The following is a 10007-nucleotide window of genomic DNA, read 5'->3' as shown; positions in this document are numbered from 1 at the left end:
TAATAAAAACCCTAATCCAATTTTTTTTTTTAGGAATGTCTCATATTTTTCAATTAAAACTCAAATCCTATGTTTTCTTTAAGCTATGTCTCTCATCATTCAATCAAAACCCTAATTTTATGTTTTATTTTCGGAATATGTGGCCTATTTTTCATTTTTGAATCAAAACCCTAATCGTTAATTTTCTTGTTAGAATATTACCTATATTTTAATCAAATTCTGATCCTTCTTTTTTTTCGGGATGTCTACTATTTTTTAATCAAAACACTAATACTATATTTTCTTATAGTAATATTTGCTATTTTGAATCAAACTCTAATCCTATGTTTTCTTTTGAAAATGTCTCATAATTTTTAATCAAAACAGTAATCATATATTTTCTTCTCGAAATGTCTTCTATTTTTGAATCAAACCCTAATCTTATGTTTTCTATTGAATGAAAACCATAATCCTATATTTCGTTATAGTCACATCTCCAATTTTGAATCAAAACCCTAATCCTATCTTTTCTTTCAAGAATGTCTTCTATCTTTCAATCAAAACACTAATTGGTGAGCGATCCGCAAGTGCACGGAGTCGTCAAGTAATACCCCTCGTGCGAGCACGAGAGGGTCGTATTCCCTGGGCCCAAGAATCTACTCTTACTTCCTCTTTACGTATTGTCTAGCCGAATGATTCGAAGGGTTTCTCTAAACTATTACTTGAAATAAAAGAACTACAAATGGAGTCTATGATAAGGTAGGGGTATAAAATCAGGGGAAAGAAATGGTCACGGATGCGGATTCCCTAGCGGCTACTAAAGTGCAAAGGATGCTAAGAATGTCATGCAATTGAAGGTTTGGACCTAGAGATTTCCTAAATTAGATCAACCCGATGGTCACGGCAATTAACCCCTAATCCGGTATAAGTATTGACACATAATTTTTTCTGATCAAATCCTCATACGATTCCATTAACAAGTGGGGAAATCCCTAATTAGGGCCGGAACACAACTTGGTCTAGCCCTAATGGTGGAGGGGTACAGAATACCCGATGGTCACGGCGTATTCGTACATGAATCCCTTCCAAACTTGGTGTGTCTAGTACAAGGGTGATGGTCATGCTACCAAGTACAACCTAGCAGTTGGTTTACAGAGTTCTCATGTAAGCAACACATCAAATGCACCAAGAATGAATCACAAATACACAACAATTACATTAGACAAAATTAAATCATCCAAATACACAAGTTCACCCCAAGGTTCACCGGCATCCGGTGACCATGGGGTCTACTCGTCCATGCAAACAAATACAAGCAACAAGTACATGAAAACAACAACAAATGGCATAAGAAAACTCCCTCAAACAATAGAAGTAGGAAGACAAGCCAAGCTAGGTGGAAATGCTTCCCACGGACGCTGCTGATGGGGCGGCTTCCCTACGTCAGTCTACAAACTCCCCAAAGAAGAGATCGATGAAGATCTAGCCAAAACCGAGCTTCTCCCTTTGATTTCCCTTCTCCAAAAGCGTGTGATCTTGCCTCCTAAAAAGCGGTGAAAATCGGCTCCAAGAACTCTCCCAAAAAAACTCCTCTCTTTGCCCATAGAAAAATCGGTTTCATTTATATCCCGTCAGTCCATGCGGGCACCCATGCGGGCGCATGGAGCCCATGAAACTCAAAGCCAAATGCCCGCAGCAAGAACAATGACCTGCTACTAATACCGCTGATTATCGCTACGGTGATTTGACCCCCAAAAAAATGCCGTTTTTTGGTGTCGAATTCATCCGATTTACATTTTTTTGAGCATCGTTCGAGCTCATTTAAGACCGCAAACACTCAAAATAACCAATTTAGACATAAAACGGGCATCAATTCATTAACATATTCACAAATGATACAAGATTAATACATATAAAATACATACATTTAGGCGTTTATCAAACATCCTCACACCTAAGCGTTTGCTTGTCCCCAAGCAAACACACATAAAAGAATAAGGGCGGAATGATAAACGACTAAACATACGACCTCAAGCTCAAATAGTGAAGAACCCCCACGAGTCAGCGGATGAAATGAATTCAAGGAAATGAGTTGTACAATAACTAACTTTCGATAGAGATAGTCATGATTCGTCTAGAGTGCTTTCCTCGTGAGTGTGTGTATGCTTCATCCGTCGCTCACCCTATTCACATCACATCCAATGACTACCGGTGTTAAAAATGTTAAAGACACCGTCAATAGTAGGTCAAGGGTCATTCGGTCCACATTCAACACTTTAGTAACTAAGTGAATGCATGATTGAGTCTGGGAGAACAAATACTTCTTTCTTTCTTTATTTATTATTTTTTTTTTCTGAGTCCGCCTAACGTAGACTGCACAAAATATCTTATAATCTTTTAGAAGGATGCACATGCTAATTAGGCACAAGAGCCACCCAACTTACTTGATTACAATCTACATAGACGCATTCATGCTAAATTAGCAGAGGAATACTGACATAGACTCATTTTCATTTTTCAAAATTTTTATTTTTTTATATTTTTTAGATAACAATTATATACATGTCTCCTGAGCACTTTCATGCAAAACTTCACTTAGGGATAAAACAAAATGAACAAAAGAACCAAAAGCTCTTAAAAGACCATTGAGGGATGAATTTACCACTCTAACACTTTAAATCAAAGTAGTGGGTTAGCTAGGGCAAACAAGGTAGAAGTACTGTGTCAAAGCTGTGAAGAAAACACTAGAAAGAAAACATGACTTCCTTATAGCACAAATAACACTACAACTCATTACTATCATTCATTCAAGCCAGGAGGTTCTTAACAATAAATCATAGTTATCACCGGTGAAGTAAGCATGCAAATAGCCCATCCCATCCCCACACCTAGAATTGTACATTGCCCTCAATGTACACTAATCAGCAGAACATGGTGTAGAATTCATAATAATTAAATAAAGCATGAAAGGGAAGGGAAAAGAGGCTGCCCCATTTGGTTGATGAAGAGTGTTCAGTGAAAGCACAGTCATTGGGCAACAACGCTAGCAAAGGGGAAAGGAGGAGAGGCAACAATCCGTGAGAAGTCTCCTAAGTGGGGTGGTGCTCATCAACAGGTGCAGCTGGTGCTAAGGATGTGGTAGTCCCTGAGGTGGTGCCAGAGGATGAAGAAGACCCACGCACGAAAGAAAGGACTTCGCGCATATCCCTTGCCATTGCTCTCGGTTTCTCGGTAGTCTCTTGATGTCCTTGGCGAAGGGAGCGAATCTCGCCTGAATCTCCACGAAGGTGAAGCTCAAGCTGAGGGTGGCGCGTCTTCGGCTCGAGATCGAGGCGTGGTGGAGAAGTGGTGATGCGCTCCCCTATAGGGTGAGTGTCGAATAATGGTATATGTGTCACCGCGTTTCTCCACCATCCCCATGGAAAACATAGTAGCCATCCCCAAGGGTGAGAATCCACCAACAATGTGTAAGTCCCGGGTGTGCTCAATCAAACCCATACCTCAAATCATACGTGTGATAAATGGCCCGACAAAAAAATAGATCCAAGGCATGTATAAGTACCACGATGGACAAACAACTCGGCAAAGAGGTGACCAAGGTGGATCGGGTAGTGCTCAATGATGCTATATAGCATGAGTAAGTCGAGGCGAGTGATTACCCCAGTCTTTGTCACCCCGGCCACCAATACCTCGACTCAGCGATTGCATGAACATAACGATGTGCAGGATTGTGAAGATGGGATGCTTTCCTTGACTCATTCATGCGCCGACCAGAGATAATGTTCGAGCACGTGTGTGTGTGTCATGGTGGCCGGAAAGTCGGTCGGAAGGCGTTGACATGTCTGGTGTGTTCACGAATCCCTCATCATACAAGCCCAAGAAATAACCCAATTGTTCATCAGTAATAGCGTGCATTATTCCAAAGGCTTGGAAGGTTATCCCGGATGGTCTCGCTAATTCAATCGTCTTTCGAGGACCTCCAAGGTGAGCTCACGGTGAGGCCGGATCACTAATTGAGAAAATTACAGTCCCAACCATCATGATTGATTAACTCCGTCCACGGTCTCGGCCAAACCTAGAACTTCGAGGTCATTGCGGTCAATTATACGGATGATACCAAAGGGCTTGGACTGTAAGAGATTATAGCGTGCCGTATGTTGTGGTAAGGCAAAGGATGGCAATCCACTTGATGCCGCATCGTGCCTGGCCGCTTTGTTAGAACTCGCTTGATCGGCATACCTATACCACAAAAACAAGTGATCAAACCAATATTTTTATGAATACATTCATAGGAGATAACTATATCATCATGGAATTAATGAAAAATTGAAAGCACAACAATTTCTATGTGAAGAATGAAAATTTCAGCCATTGCTACAGTAACCCGCGAAAAAATTTTTGCAAGAGTTTCTCCTAGACATCTAGCTTCCCAAAATTTACAAAATGAAGGAAAAACTCAAAGAAACAAGCATACACCACATCACAACAACCAAATATGTCATTCAAGCTTCAAAGATAAAGTGAGAACACAATAAAACCAAGTTTGTAGCAAAACCTAAAAATTAGGGGCTTGGAGGCTTGGGGTGATGAGATCCCGGCGAAAGCAGTTGATAAAACTCCGATTAAAAACCCAAGAGTGAGTTTGCAAGATGGAGGAGAGGTGATTAGAGAAGAAAAAAACTAAAAATGGTGAAGAAATGAGGTAGAGTGAGGGAGAGATGAGAGGAAAACAAGAGTAGAAGAAGGAGGAGAGTGGAGAGAAAGGGGGACAAAGCCCCTTTAATGGGCAGCCCAGCCCATGCGGGTCCCATGCGGGCGCATGGTGCCCACATGGGCTGAAAAAAACCAGCCTGAAAGGCTCACGGCCGCCCATGCGGGGCATGGCGCCCGTGAGCCTCTAGCCCAGCAGCGCGGCGTGAGGCCGAGAGCCTCACAGGCGGCCTCGCGGGCGCATGGGCGCCCGTGAGACCCACAGCCCATGAAAAATACTCCTCGCGAAGGGTCTCTTTGCGGCCGCAATGATGCCCACAAGGCCCTGGAACATGCCACAAGTGTCCATACGGGCAGTATACAGCCCGTATGGACATGGAAAATTGAAAAATTGGAATGGTTCCTCTTGCACACTAAATAAAATATGAATTACAACCATTTAAGCGCCGGGATGACAATGAAACACAACTAAATAATACTAATTCAAGGCCAAATACAAGCGAGCAAACCAAAGCATGAGTTGAGCACAAAAACATCAACAAAAGAAAAATACGAAAAACACACAAACATAAGCATTCAACCACAATATAGAAACTAAGCAACTAAAATAAATACGAAAATTTAAAGACGACGAATTTAAAAACTTGGGTTGCCTCCCAAGAAGCGCTTGTTTAACGTCATTAGCTCGACGTACCTTTTTTCTTACCTCAAAAGTGTGGATCAAATGGTGGGGACTTACCTCCAAGCCCAAGAGAAGTGCTCCAAGATGGGAAACTCATCGAGAGGCATGAAAAAGACACGAATTTACCCTTTCACTCGAAGAATAGTCGATCGATCTCCCGTGGTGGTGATAGTGTGCAATTCATCCCCAATTTCGTTTCTTGTCCCTCTTACACCAAATTTTTCCTTGTGGTTGATTTCTTCTTATTACTCGCCACGGAAATGTTCCCACATAGCCTACATGCTTTACATGTGTGGGAAGTGGGCTGTTCTCCTTGCACTCATCGCTATCCTTTCCTTCCAAGAATTCATCGAAGGGGTTAATTGCCAAGACCTCCTGCACACAATCAGTAATAATCATATCAGTTTTATCAGTAAAGTAGAGGAGATCATCATGGTCCAAGGTGTGTTTCATGGCGACGGGAAGAGTGAGAATGACTTCCTCATCCCCCACACTCAATGTCATTTTTCCCTCTTTTACATAAATGAGGGCACCGGCAATGTTAAGAAACGGTCGCCCGAGGATCAATGGGACTTCAACATCATCATCCACATCAAGAATAACGAAATCCACAGGGGTAATGAGCTTGTCTACTCTAACTAGCACATCCTCAACAACACCGCTGGGGCTTCTTGATAGAAACGATCCGCAAGTTGTATCGTCATCCTTGTGGGCCTCATGTCTTCTAATCCCAATTTTAAAAACAGCTTGTAAGGCATTATATTGATGCTAGCCCCAGAGTCTACTAAGGCTTTTTCTTGCATGCCTTCCCCAATCACACATGGAATAATGAAACTCCCGAGATCAGTCAATTTCTCAGGGAGCTTCCTCTGAATCATTGCAGAGCAGTTCCGTGGTAGTGCAACTGTTTCTAATTCCTCCAATTTTTCTCTTATTAGTCGACGGTCTTTCATAAACTTTGCATACTTGGGCATCCGAGTTAACGCTCAACAAGAGGGATATTTATGTCAAGCTGCTTGAATACATTGAGGAATTTCTTGAATTGAGCCTCGTCCTTATCTTGCCTCGACCCTAGCCGGATAGGGGATCACCCGGCTTGTACTCGGGTATCCTTGGTGTTGGTAGTTGAATGGTTCCTTCATCTTGTTTTTCCTTTACCCCTTCAAGTTCACTCTCAGATGGCTTAGGGTCTTCCCGTGCGGCTACCCCATAATGTTTAGTGCTTGAGCCCTCCTCGGCTCGTGCTTCAACTCGCTTCCCGCTCCCCGAGGTGACGGCTTTTCAAATGCTCCCTTGGATTATTTTCAGTGTTACTAGGTAAGCTACCCGGTGGTCGCTCAGAGTTTTGCCCTAGCAAGTTGCCCCACCTGGTTTTCCAATGATTGAATGGAGGCTTGAAACATTCTTCAAAAGCAGATGTTTACTTGACGAATTGGTTGTTGATGTTCACAAATTTTTGCCTTGGTATTGATCATAAACCTTGCTAACACATCTTCGATGGTGAACTTCTTCTCGGACTCTTTGAAGAGGTTGAGGTGGAAGTCACCCGTGAGTGCGGGGGCCGATGTTGCTATTGTTGACCCCAAGAAAAAAATTTGGGTGATTCCTCCACCCCGGATTATATGTGTTTCCATAAGGATTCCCCAGGGCCTCCGGGAGCTCCCCCAACATAATCAAGCTGTCTCAACTCGGGGCATCCGAGGCTATTGAAATTGGGCACTAAGCAGGTAGCATGCCCGGCCCCCACAAGTCTCATAGAGACAAAAGCTGCACTGAATTTTAGCTCGTACCCAACACAAAGCCGATCGAATCTCTTTGTTAGGGGCCTCAACCTTGGCGGTTAGCGTAGTGTTGTCATTTATCTCATAAATTCCAGCTGCCTTAGGGGTTTTTGCCTAGTAGACCAATGACACTCATTACTTGCCATGTTTTTCAATCAAGATTTCAGCATCCTCGTGGGTTTTACTACTCAATGACCCCCTACTGCAGCATCGATGAGTATGTCAGTTGCATAATTCGAGGCCATTACAAAAGCATACGGATCCTCATCCATGAGGAAAAAGCCATGATGGGGACACTTGCATAGGAGATCCTTGAATCGTCATGTGCCTCAAAGAGTGTCTCGAGTCCCCTTGTCGAAATCGCGAAATCTCTTGTCTCAATCTAGCGGCTTTGCTTGGTGGGAAATACCTAGCAAGAAATTTGTCCACAATTTCCTTCCATATGGTGATCGATCCCGGAGCCAATGATGTGAGCCATCTATATCTTTGCTCCCCTTAGGCCCGAAAGGGAATAATCTCAAACTTATCGCATCATCGGACACTCGAGTTAATCTTGAAGGTGGAACAAATTTGGAGGAAGCGAGACAAAGCGAGCATGCGGGTCTTCATCATCCAACCCATCAAATTGTATGCGAATTTTTGGACCATCCCAATTGTGCTTGCTTTTGATTTCAAAAGTTATTAGCGACCACGGTGGGAGCATGCACCTGAATTCCTCACCGATGAAACCGAGGTCTTTCATAATCAGACAAGGTGCGCCTTGGTTCTGCCATGACTGAAGTTTCACTAATCTCAACTCGTGTTCCTTGATGTTCTGAACTCTCAGCCACCTCTCTCAGTCTTTGATGCAAGGTTCTCTCGATTTTGTTGACAGGTTCTACAAGATTTACTTGATTGGCGCGTGTCATAAGATGGTGCCTTGCACAGTAATGAGAGTCAATGATTAGGAAATAAGAGGGCGATAGTAAAAACAAAATAAAAGGAAAGTAAAAGGAAAAAAATATGTGCAAAAATGACTAAAAAGAAGCAAATGTACAGAATTGAAGAAATAATGGCTAAATCAATAAACTCTAAGTTTTCCGAGTATTCCTTGTGGGTCCCCGACAACGGCGCCAAAAACTTGGTGAGCGATGCGCAAGTGTACGGAGTCGTCAAGTAATACCCCTCGTAAGAGCCCGAGAGGGTCGTATTCCCTGGGCCCATGAATCTACTCTTACTTCCTCTTTGCGTATTGTCTAGCCGAATGATTCGAAGGGTTTCTCTAATCTATTACTTGAAATAAAAGAACTACAAATGGAGTCTATGATAAGGTAGGGGTATAAAATCAGAGGAAAGAAATGGTCACGGATCGCGGATTCCCTAGCGGGCTACTAAAGTGCAAAGGATGCTAAGAATGTCATGCAATTGAAGGTTTGGACCTAGAGATTTCCTAAATTAGATCAACCCGATGGTCACGACAATTAACCCCTAATCGGGTATAAGTATTGACACGAATTTCTTCGATCAAATCCTCATACGATTGCATTAACAAGTGGGGAAATCCCTAATTAGGGCCGAACACAACTTGGTCTAGCCCTAATGGTGGAGTGGTCGAGAATACCCGATGGTCACGGGCGTATTCGTATATGAATCGCTTCAAACTTTGTGTGTCTAGTACAAGGGTGATGGTCACGCTACCAAGTACAACCCTAGCGGTTGGTTTACTGAGTTCTCATGTAAGCAACACATCAAATGCACCAAGAATGAATCACAAATACACAACAATTGCAATAGACAAAAATTAAATCATCCAAATACAAGTTCACCCCAAGGTTCACCGGCATCCGGTGACCTTGAGGGTCTACTGTCCATGCAAACAAATACAAGCAACAAGTCCATGAAAACAACTACAAATGGCATAAGAAAACTCCCTCAAACAATAGAAGTAAGAAGACAAGCCAAGCAAGGTGGAAATGCTTCCATGGACGCCTGCGATGGAGGCGACTTCCCTTGTCGATCTACAAACTCCCAAAGAAGAGATCGATGAAGATCTAGCCAAAACCGAGCTTCTCCCTTTAATTTCCCTTCTCCAAAATGTGTGATCTTGCCTCCTAAAGACTGGTGAAAATCGGCTCCAAGAACTCTCCCAAAAAAACTCCTCTCTTTGCCCTAGAAAAAAATCGGTTTCATTTATATCCCGTCGGGTCCATGCGGGCATCCATGCGGGTGCATGGAGCCCGTGAAGCTCATGACCAAATGCCCGAAAAACATGCCGGTGCTACGATTTTTTTGCTACGATGGCGAGTATTGAGAATTTCCGAGCAAACCTCACGGGCACCCATGCGGGCGCATGGAGCCCGTGAAACTCACTGACCAAATGCCCGCGAGCAAGAACAATAACTTGCTACAATGCCGCTACGAGTGCCGCTACGGTCTTTGGGACCCCCAAAAAAATGCCCGTTTTTGGTGTCGAATTCATCCGATTTACATTTTTTTGAGCATCGTTCGACTCATTTAAGACCCTGCAACACCGAAATAACCAATTTAGACATAAAACGGGCATCAATTCGTTAACATATTCACAAATGATACAATATTAATACATATAAAATACATACATTTAGGCGTTTATCACTAATCCTATGTTTTCTTTTAGAAATGTCTCCTATCTTTCAATTAAAATGTGAATTCAATGTTTTTTTTTCTTAATTCCTCCTATTTATTAGTTTTGAATCATAACCCTAACCTAAGTTTTCTTTTTGGAATGTCTCCTATTTTTCAATTAAAAACCTAATCTTTTCGTTTCTTTCCACAATGTCTACTTTTTTTGATTCAAAACCCTAATCCTATATTTTCATTTTAGAATGTGTTTATTT

General features: G+C 42.5%; 1 non-coding gene across 1 annotated transcript; it reads left to right on the top strand.

Moving 5' to 3' along the window:
- The first annotated feature begins 7431 nt into the window (after window positions 1–7431).
- Window positions 7432–7536, top strand: LOC120252349. Its single transcript, XR_005533887.1, has one exon. It is a non-coding gene; the product is annotated as a small nucleolar RNA R71 (small nucleolar RNA).
- Window positions 7537–10007: the final 2471 nt, after the last annotated feature.

Source organism: Dioscorea cayenensis, chromosome 20, assembly GCF_009730915.1.
Source record: "Dioscorea cayenensis subsp. rotundata cultivar TDr96_F1 chromosome 20, TDr96_F1_v2_PseudoChromosome.rev07_lg8_w22 25.fasta, whole genome shotgun sequence".
NCBI classification, from domain to species: domain Eukaryota; kingdom Viridiplantae; phylum Streptophyta; class Magnoliopsida; order Dioscoreales; family Dioscoreaceae; genus Dioscorea; species Dioscorea cayenensis.
This window is presented reverse-complemented; position numbering and strand designations above follow the sequence as displayed.